This window comes from Cervus canadensis, chromosome 24 (genome assembly GCF_019320065.1).
Source record: "Cervus canadensis isolate Bull #8, Minnesota chromosome 24, ASM1932006v1, whole genome shotgun sequence".
Classification (NCBI taxonomy): Eukaryota; Metazoa; Chordata; class Mammalia; order Artiodactyla; family Cervidae; genus Cervus; species Cervus canadensis.
This window is the reverse complement of record NC_057409.1, coordinates 10,592,234-10,610,987: the sequence shown is the minus strand read 5'-3', so window position 1 is coordinate 10,610,987 and position 18,754 is coordinate 10,592,234. Positions and strand designations below refer to the sequence as shown.

General features: G+C 46.4%; 1 protein-coding gene across 5 annotated transcripts in view; it reads left to right on the top strand.

The window, feature by feature from the left end:
- PTAFR (platelet activating factor receptor) overlaps positions 1-18,754 on the top strand; it is a 43,814-nt gene that overhangs the window by 11,520 nt on the left and 13,540 nt on the right. The window contains exons 1-2 of one of the 5 annotated variants that reach the window (XM_043445693.1): positions 4,958-5,581; positions 6,148-6,338. The exons of 2 other annotated variants lie outside the window; for them this stretch is intronic. The gene's annotated coding sequence lies outside the window, so the exon portion shown is untranslated. Of the gene's footprint in view, positions 1-4,957; positions 5,582-6,147; positions 6,339-15,649; positions 15,699-18,754 lie in introns of those variants that run through there. 2 more of the 5 variants (XM_043445692.1, XM_043445695.1) reach the window with 2 other exon arrangements.

Below are 18,754 nucleotides of genomic sequence, written 5' to 3'. Positions count from 1 at the left end.
ATACTCCTTTTCCGATTTGGAACCAGTCTGTTGTTCCATGTCCAGCTCTGTTGCTTCCTGACCTGCATACAGGTTTCTCAAGAGGCAGGTCAGGTGGTCTGGTATTCCCATCTCTTTCAGAATTTTCCACAGCTTATTGTGATCCACACAGTCAAAGGCTTTGGCATAGTCAATAAAGGAGAAGTAGAGGTTTTTCTGGAACTCTCATGCTTTTTCAATGATCAAGCAGATGTTGGCAATTTGATCTCTGGTTCCTCTGCCTTTTCTAAATCCAGCTTGAACATCTGTAAGTTCATGGTTCACGTATTGCTGAAGCCTGGCTTGGAGAATTTTGAGCATTACTTTACTAGTGTGTGAGATGAGTGCAATTGTGTGGTAGTTTGAACATTCTTTGTCATTGCCTTTCTTTGGGATTGGAACGAAAACTGACCTTTTCAAGTCCTGGGGCCACTGCTGAGTTTTCCCAATTTGTGGCATATGGAGCGTAGCACTTTCACAGCATCATCTCTTAGGATCTTAAATAGCTCAACTGGAATTCCATCACCTCCACTAGCTTTGTTCGTAGATATGCTTCCTAAGGCCCATTTGACTTCACTTTCCAGGATGTCTGGCTCTATGTGAGTGATCACACCATTGTCGTTATCTGGGTCATGAAAATCTTTTTTGTTTAGCTCTGTGTATTCTTGCCACCTCTTCTTTATATTTTCTGCTTCTGTTAGGTCCATACCATTTCTATCCTTTATTGAGCCGTCTTTGCATGAAATGTTCCCTTGTATCTCTAATTTTCTTGAAGAGATCTCTAGTCTTTCCCATTCTATTGTTTTCCTCTATTTCTTTGGACTGATCACTGAGGAAGGCTTTCTTATCTCTCCTTGCTATTCTTTGGAACTCTGCATTCAGATGGGTATATCTTTCCATTTCTCCTTTGCCTTTAGCTCCTCTTCTTTTCTCGGCTATTTGTAAGGCCTCGTCAGACAACCCTTTGGCCTTTTTGCATTTCTTTTTCTTGGGAATGGTCTTGATCACTGCCTTCTGTACAATGTCATGAACCTCTGTCCATAGTTTGAAAATGCATTGGCAGGTGGATTCTTTACCACTGAGCCACCAGGGAAGCCCTATATCTTTCATATGTGTCTCTAAAAGATAAGAATTCTTTTAACATAATTGTGAAATCATAGTATGAAAAGTATTTACATATGTAAAAAATGTAAACCTCCTCAGGAGTATATGGTAAACATTCTTGTCATTTACTTTTAGCTCATGGTGGTGATTAACTTTCTTTCTACTCAAAACTTCTGAGGGCTTCCCTAGTGGCTCAGACAGTAAAGAATTTGCCTGCGGTGCGGGAGACTTGGGTTCAATCCCTGGGTTGGGAAGATCCCCTGGAGAAGGGAACGGCAACCCACTCCAGTAAGCTGAGCTGGAGAATTCCATGGACAGAGGAGCCTGGCAGGCTAGAGTCCATGGGATTGCAAAGAGTCAGACACAACTGAGCGACCTTCACTTCACTTCGCTTCAGGTACCATCAACCAACACTAACAATTATCAAACCATTTTTTTTTCAGTTGAGGTATGTCCCATTTTATTCTGAAGCAAACCCCAAATACATAATTTCATCTGTAACTATTTCTTGTTGTTGTTGTTACTTAACTGCTAAGTTGTGTTCAATTCTTTGCAATTCATGGACTGTAGTATGCCAACCTCCTCTGTCCATGGGATTCCCCAGGCTTGAATACTGGAGTGGGTTGCCATTTCCTTCTCCAGGGGATCTGCCTGACCCAGGGATTGAACCCACGTCTCCTGCATTGGCAGGTGGATTCTTCACCGCTGAGCCACCAGGGAAGCCCTATATATTTCATATGTGTCTCTAAAAGATAAGAATTCTTTTAACATAATTGTGAAATCATTAACCTAACAATCCACATTAATTCCTTAGTGTAGTTGAATATCCAATGTGTTCAAATTTCTGATTGTTTTGTAATTCCTCTTTTTCTTTTTTTGCTCCTCTCTCTCTCTCATTTGTTTGAATTGGGATCCAAAAAAGGCTCACATGTAGCATTTTGGTTGCTCTGTTTCTTAAATCTTATTTAATCTGTAGGTTCTTCCCGTCATCATTTTCTCCTGTATAATTTGTTGGAGAAGCCAGATGGTTTGTTCTGTGCATTCACTACAGTCTGAGTTTGCTGTGGATATCCCTATGATCTGTTCCTTTTCTGTATATTATGTAAACTGGTAGTTGAACTGGCTAATTCTGTTTCTATTTCCTTGGCAAGACTGTTGCGTAGATAGTGTTGTGAATTGAGCACGCACAAACACAACTTTATTAGGAAAGTTTCCAAACACACAAGAAGAGAGGGAAGCATAATAAATCTCTGTATACCCCGATTAGTTTCACACAGCAGCTGTAACAAATGACCACAAACTTGGTGGCTTAAAATAACACATTTATTCTCATACAGTTCTGGAGGCCAGAATTCCAAAATCAGTTTCTTTTCTTTGACTGAACAACACAGCACTCCTCAACCAGGGATTGAACCTGGGCCCTTAGCAGTGAAAGCTCAGAGTCTTAACCACTCGACAGCCACGGAATCCCCCTAAAATCAGTTTTGATGGACAAGGAGTCAGCGCTGTGCTCCCTCCAGAGGCTCCAGGGAGGAGTCCCTTCCTTGCCTCTTCCAGTTTCTGGTGGTGGCTGGCATTCTTGGGTTGTGGCCGTGTCTCTCTGCCTCTATGGCCACTTTGCCTTTTCCTCTTCTGTCTGTATCCAGTTTTACTCTCTTACTCAGATATTGGTGATTGCATTAAGGCTCACTTGGATAATGCAGGATAATCTCCCCATTTTAAGAGTATTTATTTAATGATACTTGCAAATCTTTGTCATGTAAGATAAAGTGTACAGCTTCCACGGATTAGGACCTGTTATTTTTGTGGGCCATTATTCAGCCTACACAATGCCCATTCCCTAGATTCAATATTCTGCCTCTCTTTCTTTTTATTTTCTTTGTTCCTTTCATCCTTATCTTCCCTTCCCTCTCCTCCCCTCAACTCCTTTCTCTCTCTCTCCTTATTTTACTGTACTATTTTAAAGCAACTCCCTGTAATTCTATCTCTAAATATTTCCATACATATGAACATTTTCTCATGTAACCACACCCTCTGCTGTAGAATCATCAAGTCTTAACCACTGACTGCCAGGGAAGTCCCTGAATTTGATTTTTATTTCTCTTAAGTCTCTTTTAACCTAAATATTCCTGGATTAAAAGTCCTCTCTCCAATCCCCATACCCGCCCCCCCACGCCTCACCATGTAGTTGATCTGTTGAAGGAACTGCATCAGCTCTCCTGTAGAATGTCCTGGTCCCACATTATGGATTTGACTGATTGCTTTCCTGAAATGCTATTAATTTGTTCCTCTGTCACCCGTATTTCTGACGAATTGAAGGTTGGAGCTAAAGGCTTGATTAGGTTCAGATTTGGAAATATGTTAAAGTAGAACAGACAGAATTGGTAACAGCATGGATGTAGGTGTGAGCGAGAGGAGTCAACCTCAGTTTCCTCATCTGTAAAATGTGGATAATGACCTCTGCCCACCTGCCCTGATTACTGATCATCTCAAAGAGGTGCTGAGCTGTGACTGCTCCGTGCACTGACATGAGGGACCTCTGAAAACCGGGCATGAGCCAGCTGTCCTGCAGTCTGTGGTCAAGGTTGACCCCAGAGGTCCCTCTGTCCCTCCTGGAGTGGTGGCTCCTAGAGTGGTGGCTGGGGCGCGGCTGAGAAGGGGAAGCCAGGCTGGAGGAAGAGGGTCTGAGTTGGGGAGCAGAGCTAGGACTCGACTCAGGTAGACACTTTGTGTGACGGTTAAACGTGATGAACAGACCACCATGTCCTTTTGTGTCTCAGGCCCTCAAGGCTCAAAATGCCTCCAAGGGAGACGAGGAGGGATGACCAAACAGGCGCTTGTTGAAGCCCCTCCAAAGAGGCCTGGGCTGCATCTTGGGATCTGAGGAGAGTGTGTATGAGCACGAGGATGAAGGCAACCCTGGGCAGGTGTGAGCTGGGGGTGTGACAGATGCAACACCTGAGTTTGTGAGCATGTAGGTGAGTGTGTGTGTGAGGGTGTCTCTGTATGCTGGTTTGTACTGAGTGTGCAAGGATTGTGTGTAGGCGGTTTGAGTGTGTTCGACTGCATGTGATGGGCTGGAGTTGGGGGAGAGGGACAGATTTTTGGTTCCAGTTCTTCAGGGCTGAGCCACATGTTAGAGGTGCCTTGTCCTCTGAGATCCATTTTTGGCTTAGACAAGGAACAGTGGGGTGGGGTCCCAGTGAGTGGGAGACGCCAGTCCAGACCCCCATGCTGGAGTTGAGGCTGGGCCATGCATGGGGAATCAGGAGCCCGATCTCCTAGCTCTGCTTGGCACCTGCCCGACTGTGGGGCCCTGGTCCTGTCTAGGCCCCCCCACCCCACCCCACCCCCCCACCGCACCTATAAGGAGGCTGTTGGGTTGTCTGTTGACTGAATGGCTTGCTTCCTTAGTGTCCACTGCAGCGCCTGGGGCCTGCAGGCTCAATAAACGTTTATTGGTTGAAAGAAGGAGTGGATAAATGGACTGGAAACTGAGGCAGGGAGCTCGGGCCCACCCCTCACCTCTGTTCACACCCAGTCTCTGACATGGGACTCTGGCACAAACACACGCTCACTCAGTCTCGCTTGTGATCACTTCCTCAGTTACCCACACTTGCTCACCCTCTCCTGTTCCTACCGACTCACTTGCTGCCAGATTCCTGCCTGGGATCTTATGAACCTTCCTCCTCTGCCAGCCCAGCGCCGCAGGGCTGTGTGCCCGTGGGTTCCTTGGTCTTGGCACTCCTTGGCCACCAGGGGGGCCCAGCCCAGCCATGGCACTGACCACAGCCGTTCTTAAAAGTTCCTCCCTTCCCATCCTTTTTATTTTCCAGCTGCCTCTCCTTTTCCTCCTTCGCTCCCTTTCTTTTGTACTGTCTCTCAGGCACACACACGCGCACACACACACACACACGCACCCACCCACACATACGCACGCACACACACGCACACACACAGGCCCTCTCACTGTCCGAGTCATCTTTTTCTCTGTCACTCCCTTGCTTTTTGTCCTCGAATCTCCTCATCCTGCTCACGCTGTCCCTGTCTGTTTACATTTGCCCGCCTCTCTCTGGGTGCCTCTCTCTCCATCTCTTAGCTGCCTCTCCCCTGACTCACATTCTCCTTTCTCACTCACAGCTCCTCTCTTGCTCACGCTCGTGCTAGGCGGCATGTCTCTCCTCGCCCTGACTCTCTCCCGATGGCCACTGCCCACCCCCCACCCTGCCCCTCGTTCTGGGAAAAACCTCCTTGCGGTACCCAGGGCCTGGGTGACCCAACTCGAGGTTCTGTAGCGTGCCCTTTCCGCTGACGGGGCCCTGGGGTCACGGCATTTCCTCCTGGGGGTGACTTGGCAGTGATGCGCGCTGTTTCCTTACTTCTGCAATTACAGACAGCACAGAGCCCGCAGCTGCCGATATGCTCAGACCTCGCAGTGGCAGCCACTGCCCCTGGACAGGTAAGGGGGTCCCAGCCCTGGCCCGGCCGGGGGGAGGTGTGTGACAGCGTCCCCGGGAGGTCAAGGTCCTGCCCCTAGACTCTGCCTGAGCAAACGTGTGCTTCTGTTTTTAAGGGGCTGTTCTGGCATCTTCCCCAGACCCAGAGGGTCTCATTTAGAAGGGATTCCTCATGACTAGACATTCCCAGGGAATCTGCTACCCCCTCTGGTTCTCTGAGGTCAAGGCAGCCCTGAAGTGACCTCAGAGACCTCCCTGGGAGGTGATGGTGGTGGTGATGAGAGGGGGGCTACCTAGATCTTGGGGGGCTGGACGCTGTCTGCTTTAGTGGCTGTGTGGCCTTGGCCATGTCACCACCCTGCTCTCTGTGCCTCAGTTTCCTAAAGTGTCAAATGAGGCTAATGCCGTCTCCCCAGTAGGAAGGTCGGGAGGCAAAGGGTCAGGTACCAGGCTGGGTATCTAAGAATTGACTAGGAGCTGGGTTCTCCTGCGGGGATGATGAGGAAGATAACAGGGTTGCTTATACAAGAGTCCTGGCCCACAACCTGTTCCCTCCATCATGTCGCAGGTGGTAGGGACGGAGCACAGGCTGGGAGCCCCTGTCCTTTGCCGTCAGGAGGTCCGATGTGAGCGTGGGGAACGGAGGCTGCTGCTCAGACTCTTGCTTACTTGTGAAGAACGAGGGAACCTGTAGAGTTGCTTCGCAGAGCATTCAAGCAGCTCTGATTTAACCCTTGACTGAATACACAGCTGTTCCAGGTGCTTGGCATGTGTGTGTGCGTGCATGCATGTGTGTGTGTGTGTGTGTGTGTCTGTATGTGTGTATGTGGGTGCTAGGGAAACGAAAGAGACGTCCTTGCCTTTAAGTACTGACAACCCAGTGAAGGAAGGAAGCCCCGAAAGAGATGAGACAGCCTGAAGTGGGCAGTGGGGTTTTGGCATCAGCTCTTGCCTATGAGCTGGGACCTTAGGCAACTCAGAAGCATCCCTTCCAGCCTTTGCATGTTGGGGTTTAAGTACTGACCTGTGAGTTGACGGGAGAGGGTGAAGTAAGAGGCTGGTGGGAAAGTGCTTTGTCAATAGTAAGCTGGTGTGAAGACATGAGTCAGTATTACTGCTGGTACTGATGCTGTTATTCTTACCGTAAATGCCTCGTGGAGGAGGATTTGTTTGTTCCTCGTTTTATCCTTACTCTTCACATGGAGTTTGGCAAGTCATACAGTCTTGAAACATGAACTGAATAGGGAATGAGAAAGTAGTGTGTTGTACTGGAAGAGGATGGACAGTGAGCCTGAGGTCCAGCATCTGGTTCCAGCTTGGCTCCTGATTCTGTGGTCACTTGGGGCAAATCCTTTCTCTTCTCTGGGTCTCGGTTTCCCCATCTGTCCAATGAAGGTTTGGGTAAGAAAGCCACAGTCTCGGCAGTGTGTAGGCTAAGTCGCTCAGTCGTGTCCGACTCTTTGCGACCCCATGGACTGTAGCCCATCAGGCTCCTCTGTCCATGGGATTCTCCAGACAAGAATACTGGGATGAGTTGCCATTTCCTTCTCCAGGGGATCTTCCCCTTCAGGGATCTAACCCACGTCTCTTGTGTCTCCTGCATGGACAGGCGGGTTCTTTATCACTAGCGCCCCCTGGGAAGCCCATAGACTATGGTCTACGGTAGTAACGTCGAAATGGGCCTCCAGGAGTGAGTTTCTACCCTGGACTGACGCGGGGTGGGGCCGGTGTGACGAGAGGCTGGGATTCTTTATGTCCTTTTATAGAAAGACTTTTTATGGAATGCCCTCTTCCTCCCTATCCTAACCCCGCGAACTCGCCCTTGTTGACAAGAAAGGGCTGCTTCTCTTTCCAGTGAAGTCCCTTCTTGCCCGGCCTGATCTCTGCCTCCCCATGCGTATAGGGGGCACCAGCTGAGCTCCGGCCTGGGAACGCCCCCTTGTGGATCCTGGGAGAAGGTGTCTGGTTTCAGAGTGGAGCCCGTTCTCAGAAGGGTCTCTGCTGGGTAGCCACGTGTCTGATCAGCAGCTCTTGGGTTCCTTGGCAGCATGGTGGGACCGGAGGGAAGCCTCGGCCATGTCTTCGTGTGTGCATGTGTGCCCGTGGGGTGGACTGGAGAACTGGCTCTGGGTATATATTTCCATATGTGCCTGGAGTGTGACCAACCACGGGAAGGCCCGTCCAGCCCAACAGTTCCCAGAAGCAACATCATCCACAAAACCACCTGAGAGGCTGGCACTCCATTCCTCCCCTGTGTCTTCAGCCAAAGAGAATCCAGAGCCAGTGCGTGTGTGTATGTCTGTAAGATGTCGGGGGAGGAGAATTTGTGGGGGGAAGACTATCACTTAGCCACCCCTCCCCACCTGTTTATTTCTATAGAAGGGGGAACTTCAGGAGCTAGGCTTGGAGTTGAGCTCAGCTGGCTGATGTGAGAAGAGTGTCAAAAATCTGTGCAGCGCCCTTCACAGTTTGTAAAGTCTGTTTTGATTTTCCAAGTTCTTGACTGTTTACCAAACCCTTTGTCACTCCCAACAATCTTCCTTTTCACAGCAATGTTTGAGCTTGGTTGGGGGTGGGGTGGGTGGAGGCACTTGCAGATGAAGATCCCAAGGTTCAAAGCTAGGGAGAGACTCACTCAAGAAGGTTAGGGGCTTGGCTGAGGCCAGAGCCCAGGTCCCCTGATCATAATTCCTAATCGTGATTCGTGTGTCTCTTCAGCCACCCTTGGTGGCTGCTTCTAACGGAAGGGAGGTGGCTGCTTTGGTTCATGGCTGACTGGTTTGCTCATTCATTCATGCAACAAACATTTTCTGAGGGTGGGGGAGGAGCTCCCAATTACTGAGCAATAACCAGGTGTATCAGTTGCTTCATTTTGCACTTCTAGCTACCCTGTGAGGAAGGTTTTATTGTCACTTTTTTGCAAATGAAGGAGGAGAGGCTTTGAGGGTTAAAGATCAGCTGGGAAAGAACAAAGCCAGGTGCAGATTGGGGTCTGTGTGACTGCAGGGCCTGTGCCCTGTACCCTACGTTTTCCCTCGGGCCAGGCAGGCCCTGAAGATGTCAGAGTGGTTCCTGGAATAACAGAGGGGGGTGCCCTTGCTGCGGAAGCCCAGAGGAGGAAGCACCTCCCCGCCCTCCTTGCCCTGGGTGACTTCCGGGAGGCAAGGAGTAGGGAGGGTGACTCACAGATGGATACTATCTGCATATCTGGAAGCCAGAAGGAGAGACCCAGGCCATGCTCAGGGTCCCCCAACTCCATGGGGATGTCCTCGGCCAGATGAGTCGAGACAAGCAGAGACTGAGTCTCATCAATGTAATATACATACCTGGGACCAGCTGGACCCCAAGTGAGAGAGAAAACTGGGAAACTCTGATACCCAGGCCACCTCCCACCTGGCATCTCTGGGGCCCTAGACCCTGACCCTACGTCTCCCCAGATAAGGAGCTCCGTTCATTCACCGATAAACGTGCCCAGCATGGTGCTAGCCTCCTTGAACTGGAAACCGTGGGGAGCCTAGTGCGGAATTCCCCAGAGACCAGGAAACTTGCTCCCTTCTTTTGCCCCTTAACTCCCTCCGCTTCCTGGACAAGTGGTAATGAAACCACTCCATGGGGGGGAGTTTTGGAGGATATGAGCAGAGGCACAAAGGCATGGGCAGGCCAGGGCACAAGTATCAAGTGCCAGAGGAGGCCAGAATGGGCGGCAACTTATTTCTTGAGGATTTTAGAGGTTCAACTGCCTTCAGTCTCAACTGACCTCAACATTATGAGGTCAATGTTGATATTATTTCCATTTGATAGATGTGAAAACTAAGTACTCACAGAAAGGCAATGATTAAACTATGGTATTTCACTGGTTCCAGGGAATCTAAGGGATGGGAGAGGCTGAGGCTGGTGTGAGAGGGTTTGGAAGTGAAGGATGAGGGACAATGTGACTGTGTGTGTGTGTGTATGTGTGTGTGTAATGCCCGAGGCCCTGTACCCAGGGAGTTCCCAGCCCGGAAGGAAAGCGATATCCACCAGTGATATGGGAACCAGAGGTGGTCCCCATACTCCTTCTGGGTAGAGAAGTCTGACTAACAGCCAACATTCATTGGGCTCTTGTTGTGGATCAGGCATTTCCTACTCAATCCTTACAACAACCTTATGACGTAGGGTTAGAGTTAGTTGTTTTTTTTTTAACAGATGAGTAAAGAGGCTCACGGAGGTAAAATTAATTGTCTTGGACAAGGATTCAGTTCAGTTCAGTTCAGTCTCTCAGTTGTGTCTGACTCTTTGTGATCCCTTGGACTGCAGAACGCCACGCCTCCCTGTCCATCACCAACTCCCGAAGCTTGCTCAAATTCATGTCCATTGAGTCAGTGATGCCATCCAACCATCTCATCCTCTGTCATCCCCTTCTCCTGCCTTCAATCTTTCCCAGCATCAGGGTCTTTTCCAATGAGTCAGTTCTGTTCATCAGGTGGCCAAAGTATTGAAGTTTCAGCTTCAGCATCAGTCCTTCCAATGAATATTCAGGACTGATATCCTTTAGGATGGACTGATTGGATCTCCTTGCAGTCCAAGGGACTCTCAAGAGTCTTCTCCAACACCACAGTTCAAAAGCTTCAAGGGTTGGCTGATAGCATTTTGCCAACTGTCCCCAGTTGCCATAAAATGATATGACTGGTTCCCAGAAGTTTTCAGGGTTTTATTTTTTAAAATATATTTCTTATTATTTATTTGGCTGCCCCGGGTCTTAGTTGTGGCATGTGAACTCTTGGTTGACCACATGTGGGATCTACTTCCCTGACCAGGGATCAAACCAGCGCCTCCTGCATTGGGAGAGCAGAATCTTAGCCACTGGACCACCAGAGAGGTCTTCAGGATTAATGATATATCTGGAAGCCTTATCTAAATGGGTTCAAGCTGGGAAGAACTTGGGATGAGCTTGATGTGAGCGGTTGCAATGACAGTGGTGCTATTTTGACAAACATTCGATCTGATCTAGTTAGCAGATCGTCTGGACTTCCTGTAGATAAAGCTTCTTAGAGCTGTTGGTCATGAGTATCTGAAACTGTGCTACATTATTCACTGAGTCTTTGCACCATGCTGGGAACTATGTGCTTGGAATATTATGAGCTCCATATACAGTGGAAGGACCCAAGGCTCAGAGAATGATAAGCTTGACTATGGTCATGAAACCAGGACATGACCAGAGGCAGAGTTTGAATGGAGGTTTGTCTGACACCAGAGTTTGTGGTCTTAACCACTGTCCTTTCCCAAATACTTTCTATCCTCTGTCTCACTGGACGCTCACAGAAAACTCTATAGGGTAGATGTGTTATTGTTCCCATTTTATAGATGAAGTCCAGAGAGGTGAAGTAGTTTTTACTAACAGTTACACAGCTATTAAGTAAAAAAGCTGAATCATATGATTCCAAGTTAGAAATATACAATGTATTTTCAAATCTGCCATTTCTGAGGCCCATTAAAATTCTTTGTGATAAAAATATGTAAGATGGATTTACCCTCTTAACAATTTTTAAGTATTGTTAACTATATACACATGTTGTACCACAGATCTATAGAACTTTTTTGTCTTGCATAATTGAATCTCTGTGCCCAATGAACATCAACTCTCTGTTTCTCTCTTCCTCCAGCCCCTGGCAACCAATATTCTACTTTCTGTTTCTATGAGTTTAATTACTTTCAAAACCTCATATAAGTAGAATCATTCAGTCTTTTTTGTGATTGACTTATTTCACTTATTAATATTCTCAAGTGTCATCCATGTTGTAGCACAGGACAGAATTTCTTTCCTTTTACAGGCTGCATAGTATTCCGTTACATATATGTTAATATTTTACCAGATTTTGTTTATCCCTTTGTCTGATGATGGACATTTAGATTGCTTCTGCCTCCTGGCTATTGTAACTAGTGTTGCTGTGAACATGGGTATACAAATATTTCTTCAAGATCTTGCTTACACTTTTTTTAAAAAAAGAAATACATCCAGGAATGAGATGTATGGGTCATATGGTAGTTCTATTTTTAATATTTTGAAGAACCTTCATACTAATTTCCATAGTGACTGCATCATCTTATATTCCCACCAACAGTGAGTGCACAAGTGTTCCAATTTCTCCATATTCTCACTAACACTTGTCATTTTCTGTTTTTATGATCGAGGCCATCCTAATAGGTGCTGTCTCATTGGAGTTTTGATTTGCATTTCCCTGATGATTAGTGATGTGGAGCATCTTTTCATATGCCTTTTTCCCACCTGCCCCTTGACAATATTTAAACAAATTTATTTTATTGAGTTATATTTGATTTATAATATTGTATTGGTTGCTGCTCTACCACACAGTGATTCAGTTATACATAGATATATATTCTTTTCCATATTATTTTCCATCATAGTTTATCACAGGATATTTTTTTTCACTGTCCTCTGTTTCCCTCAGTATATCCCAGGATACTGAATACATTTCCCCATGCTATCCAGTAGGACCTTGTTGTTTATCTATTCTCTGTATAATAATTTGCACCTGCTAATCCCAAACTCCCAATCCCTCTCTCCCCATCTTTTCATATGCTTCTTGGCCTTTTATATCTTTGGGGAAATGTTTCTTCAAGTCCCTTGCCATTTAAAATTTTTGTTGTTGTTGTTGTCGTTATTGAGTTGTAAGAGTTCTTTCTATATTCTGGATATTTAACCCCTTACCCTGTATATTATTTGCAAATATTTTCTACAGTTCTGTAGGTTGTATTTTACTCTGTTGGTTATTTCCTTTGGTATACAGAAGTTTTAAAGTTTGATACAGTTCTGAATGTCTCTTTTTGCTTTTCTTGCTTTTGGTATCATACCCAAGTAATCATTGCCCATTCCAACGTCATGAAGCTTTCCCTCTATGTTTTCTTCTAGAAGTTTTATACTTTCCAGTCTTATGTTTAGGTTTTTAATCCACTTTGAGTTACTTTTGTATGTGATTTAAGATAAGGGTCCACCTTCCTGCTTTTGCATGTGGATATCCTGTTTTCCAAATATCATTTGTTGAGAGTATCTGTCTCTTATTGTGTAGTCTCGGCACCCTTGTCAAAGATCATTTGACCATATATGTGAGCATTCATTTCTGGGCTGTCTATTCTGTTCCTTTGTTCTTTATGTCTGTCTTTGTGCCGATACCACCCTGTTTTGAGTATTGTACTTTCTAATATGTTTTGAGATCAGGAAGTGTGAGGCCTCCAGCCTTGTTGTTCTTTCTCAAGACTGTTTTGACTGTTGTGGGTACTTTGAGATTTCTTATGAATTTTAGGATTTTTTTTCTATTTCTACAAAAAATGCCACTGAGATTTTAACAGGGCATTAAATCTGTAGATCACTTTGGGTAGCATGGACATTTTAACAATATTAAGTCTTCTGATCCATAAACATAGTGTGTCTTCCCATTTACTTGTGTCTTCTTTAATTCCTTTCAGTAATGTTTTGTAGTTTTCAGTGTATAAGTCTTTTGCCTCCTTGGTGAAGTTTATTCCTAAGTATTTTATTCTTTTTGATGCTGTTGTATATGGGATTGTTTTCTTTCTCTTTTTTCAATTTTTATTTTTTTATTTACTTGTTTATTTTTGGCTGTGCTGGATCTTCGTTGCTTCATGGGCTGCTCTCGAGTTGCAGTGTGTGGGTCTCTCATTGCGGCGGCTTCTCTTATTGCGGAGCACAGGCTCTAGGGTGTGTGGGCTTCAGTAGTTGTGGCACGTGGGCACAGCAGCCGTGGTTCCTGGGGACTGGAGCACAGCCCCAATAGTTGTGGTTCACAGGCTTAGTTGCTCTGAGGCATGTAGAATCTTCATGGACCAGGAATGGAAATCCGAGTCCCCTGGATTGGCAAGCAAATTCTTTACCACTGGAATACCAGGGAAGTCCCCTGGGATTGTTTTCTTAATTTCCTTCTCTCTTAGGCCCATTTTATCTTCTTCTTTTTTTTAAATTTACTTTTTTATTGAAGGATAATTGCTTTACAGAATGTTGTTGTTTTCTGTCAAACCTCAACATGAATCCGCCATAGGTATACATATATCCCCTCCCTTTTGACCCTCCCTCCCATCTCCCACCCCACCCCACCCCTCTAGACTGATACAGAGTCTTAGGCCCCTTTAAAATCTTCATTCTACCAACAGGGAGACAGAGACCCAGAGTCATGGAGTGAGTTTAGTGTATGAACCAGGATTTGCTTCCATCTTCACCGCTGCCTGGCAGGAGTGAGATGGATACAGAGCGGACTCTCCTTTCCATGGCCCCATTCAATTCCCCACTTTGGAGAGCAGAAGTAAAAGCAAGGCCCCAGGTCAAAGGCATCTCTTCCTGGGTCCTTACAGCCTCTGAAGCACCTGCTCCCCGGCCATAGGACAGGTCTGTGAGTGGAGGAGTTGGCCACGGAGTGGTTTGCTTCCAGCAGGGGCCACAGCTTGGCCTGGGAGAGACAGGCTCGGCCTTGGAGTTCAAAATCCTCATTGGCCATTTCCCAGTTGTGTGACTGTGGACAAGTCTGTTTCATTCTCTGACCTCACTTTGTTCCCTGGAAAAATGGGCATTTTGTAAAACTCACTTTGTGAGGCTGAGTTGAGGAGGAAATATGATCATGGGTAAGAGGTGTCTGTTCATTGAGTTAGTAAACGTTGCTCAAGGCCCTCAGCTTAGGTGGTTGGCTCCCCCCCTCCCACCTCCCCCCTCTCCCCCACCCCCTGGTCGCATTGTCCCCCACAGAGCATGGCATCCTTGAATCCAGGCGCGAGTGCCCCCTCAGAGCCTGTGGTCCTCCACACTCCCGGGCTTGTGGGCCGGTGAGGAGCTGCTGAGGCATGGAATGTGTGTGAACTTAGATATGATTGATTTTAGCTTATAAATATTTAGATGCTTGTACTCTGGACCCCAAATGGCCCCACAATATTATGGGCCAGTCTGATTGGTAAACGCAACTTCCCAACCCACAGTCCACACTGGGGAGGTACCCAGCACACACTTCCTGTTGCCCAGATCTCAGTGGTTCCTCCCCTCTGAAAGTCCAGCTGAGGACAGGACCCTTTTTCCAGGTCCCCTAGGGGCCAGATTGTTGGCAGACAGATGAGAATGGTACCAGTGGGCTCTGGGACTGAATAGTCTGCAGGGCAGAGGGTGAGAGATACAGATGGTAGAATTTTTCTTGTCTCCATGAATATTTATACTCTCTTGGCCCAGCTTCAGCTAAATGCTGGGCCTGAGCTTGCTGCCTGGACTTGATCCATCAGGGTGGCCCTGCCCGCATGCTAAGTTAAGTGGTTCAGAGTTGCCTCCTTCTCCCTTTAAATGCTCATTCCCTTCCTGAGTTGTTGAAAGCTTTGTTGGCGTTAGTCCAATGCTGTGTCTGGAGCTGGCAGGAAAGGCAATATGTGGGTTAGAGACTCTGAGGTCACTGGTGATCCATAGTCCCCTCCCCTGTCTCCAAGTGATGGGGCCAACAGTGAGATAAAGTCCTGGCTCTTTGTGGCAACTTTGTATGCTTATCTTTGGAACTTTTTTTAGGGTTATAAAATTGTGCAGATGAAGAAATCCAGGCTCAGAGAGGTAAAGTCACTTGCCCAAGGTCACACAGAAAGCAAATGGCAGACTCAGGTAACAACCCAGGTCTTTCTGACTCCAGAGGCCTTTTCCTCAATCTGCTGTGTCTCCCCCAGGGAGACTGGACACCTCTTGGTCATGCCAGTTTCCTCTGAATAATCATCAGGGCATGGTCATTCCTGCATTCAGTCCCCAGTATCTGACACTGAGAATAAAGAGATAAAAAAGATCTAGTCTCTAACCTCAAGAAGCTGTCAGCCTGGTGAGGAAATGGCCACAGAAATCAATATTTACAACATGTTATGAGGAGGAACGTGCTCAGTACCATGGCAACCCAGGGAAGGCGGCAACTCATTCTGTCTGGGGCAATCAGAGAAGGCTGATTGGTAATCTAAAGACCTCTTTAGATTAAGTCTTCAAAGATGAGGAAGATTTTGCTGGGTAAAGCGATACGCCAAAGACATTCTCAGTAGGGGCCATGGCGTGTGTGAGGGCGCCGGGGACTGAGGAGAAATCGTTTTTAGAGAAGCAGCCAGAAGGTCAGTATGGGGACTTCCTTGGTGGTTCAGTGGTTAAGAATCCGCCTTGCAATGCAGGGGATGCCGGTTCGATCCTTGGTTGGGAAACTAAGATTCCATGGAGCCATGGAATCAACTAAGCCCTCTCATTGCAACGACTGAGCCTGTGCAATGAGACTAGAGAGTCTGTGCACCACAACGGAGGATCCCATAAGGCACAGCGAAGATCCCGCGTGCTGCAACTAAGACCTGATGCAGCCAAGTTAGAAAAAAAAAAAACACAAAAATTCAGTGTGATTAGAGCAGAGGGCAAGGGGTAGTAAAGGCTGGTGATAGACGAGGTGGGAAAGGAGCTTGCACTTGGTCCTGGGCAGGGCGGAGCCATGGAAGGTTACAACAGGCAAATACGTGGCTGGCAGTGTACTGAGGCATAGTACTGCTCAAAATTCAGTGTGCGTATGAATCACTGGGCAATCGTGATGCTGTAACAGCAGGTCTGGTGTAGAGTCAGCTTCTGCATGTCTAACCAAGCTCATAGGTGATGCTAATGCTGTTGGTGCAAGGACCACAATTTGCATCATGAGGTTGTAGAGGGTTCACCCTGCCTTCTCTGGAGGCTGCTCTCAGGGGCCGGCAGCCACTGTGCTGTTTAGTTCCTGGAGAGATAGGCCTCCACCATCTTCCTGGGTCAGCCCTCTTTCAGCTCTCATCTCATAAGAGATGATCTGGTTGGTTGCTAGATATTTGCTTACTAGACAGATGTTTATCAAGCTCTTACTCTGGGGACTTCCCTGGTGGTTCAGTGACTAAGACTGTGAGCTCCCAATGCAGGGGGCCCAAGTTCCATCCCTGGTCAGGGAACTAGATCCCACATGCCACAACTGAAAAAAATAGATAAAAATAAAAGCTCCACTCTGGCCAAGTTTGTGCTGGGTGCTGGGATAGAGAGAGGAATTGGAAATGCTACTTTCTGGTCCATGTCACCACTGTCTCTTGCCTCTGAAATAGTCTCTCTGCGTCCATTCTTGTTCTCCACCATCTATTCTCTGTCCAGCAGCCAGAGAGAATCAGATTATGCTGCTTATCTGCTTGACATCGTCCAGCAGTCCTCCAGTGCTTGTAGAATAAAATCCTAACTTCATACTGTGGCATAAGAGAGATTTGGGGTCTGTTGCCCTCTGATCTCATCCTTGTTGTTGTTCAATTGCTAAATTATGTTTGATTCTTTGCAACCCCATGGACTGTGGCATGCCAAGCTTCACTACTGTCCTTCACTAACTCCAGGAGTTTTCTCAAACTCACGTCCATTGAGTCGGTGATGCCATCCAACCAGCTAATCCTCTGTCGTCCCCTTCTCCTCCTGCCTTCAATCTTTCCCAGCATCAGGGTCTTTTCCAATGAGTTGGCTCTTTGCATCAGGTGGTCAAAGTATTGGAGCTTCAGCTTCAGCATCAGTCCTTCCAGTGAATATTGATTTCAATCCTAAAGGGTTGATTTCCTTTAGGATTGACTAGTTTGATTTCCTTGCAGTCCAAGGGACTCTCAAGAGTCTTCTCCAGCACCACAATTTGAAAGCATCAATTCTTCAGCGCTCAGCCTTCTTTATTAGTCCAACTTTCACATCTGTACATGACTACTGGAAAACCCTGGGACTTTATGGACCTTTGTTGGCAAAGTGATGGGCCTTTGACTATATGGACCTTTATTGGCAAAGTGATGCTTCTGCTTTTTAAAATGCTGTCTAGATTTGTTACAGCTTTCCTTCCAGGGAGCAAGCATCTTTTAATTTCATGGCTGCAGTCACTGTCCACAGTGATTTTGGAGCCCAAGAAAATAAAATCTGGCACTGTTTCCACTTATTTCCCCTTCTATTTGCCATGAAGTGATGGGACTGGAGGCCATGATCTAAGCTTTTGAATGTTGAGTTTTAAGCCATCTTTTTCACTCTCCTCTTTCACCTTCATCAAGAGGATCTTTAGTTCCTCTTCGCTTTCTTCCATAAGGGTGGTGTCATCTGCATATCTGAGGTTATTGATAATTCTCCTGGCAACCTTGACTCCAGCTTGTGCTTCATCCAGACTGGCATTTCACATGATGTACTCTGCATATAAGCTAAATAAGCAAGGTGACAATATTCAACCTTGATGTACTCCTTTCCCAATTTTTAACCAGTCTGTTAGTCCATGTCTGATTCTAACTGTTGCTCCTTGACTTGAATACAGGTTTTTCAGGAGACAGGTAAGGTGGTCTGCTATTTCCATCTCATAAAGAACTTTCCACAGTTTGCTGTGATCCACACAGTCAAAAGTTTTCACATAGTCGATGAAGCAAAATAGATATTTTTCTGGAATTCCGTTGCTTTCTCTATGATCCAGAAAATGTCGGCAGTTTGATCTCTAGTTCCTTTGCCTTTTCTAAACCTAGCTTGTATATCTCGAAGTTCTTGGTTTACATACTGTTGAAGCCTAGCTTGAAGGATTTTGAAAATTACCTTGATAGCATGTGAAATGAGCACAGTTTTAATGGTAGTCTGAACATTCTTTGGCATTGCCCTTCTTTGGGATTGGAATGAAAACTGACCTTTTCCAGTCCTGTGGCCATTGCTGAGTTTTCCAAATTTGCTGGTATATTGAGTGCAGCACTTTCACAGCATCATCTTTCAGGATTTCAAATAGCTCAACTGGAATTCCATCACCTCCACTAGCTTTGTAGTAGTGCTTCCTAAGGCCCACTTGACTTCACACTCTGGATTTAGGTGAGTGACCACACCAACATGATTATCCAGGTTATTAAGACCTTTTTTTGTATAGTTCTTCTGTGTATTCTTGCCACTTCTTCTTAATCTCTTCTGCTTCTGTTAGGTCCTTACTATTTCTGTCCTTTATTGTGCCCATCCTTGCATGAAGTGTTCCGTTGATATTTCCAATTTTCTTGAAGAGATTTCTAGTCTTTCCCATTCTATCCTACTCTTCTCATTTCTCTGGAGACACTGACCTTTCAGTTCTTTGAAACTGACACCTTTATTTTCAGCTTAGAGAACGTTGAATTTATTCCCCCTTCAGGCCTTTTGCACGTGA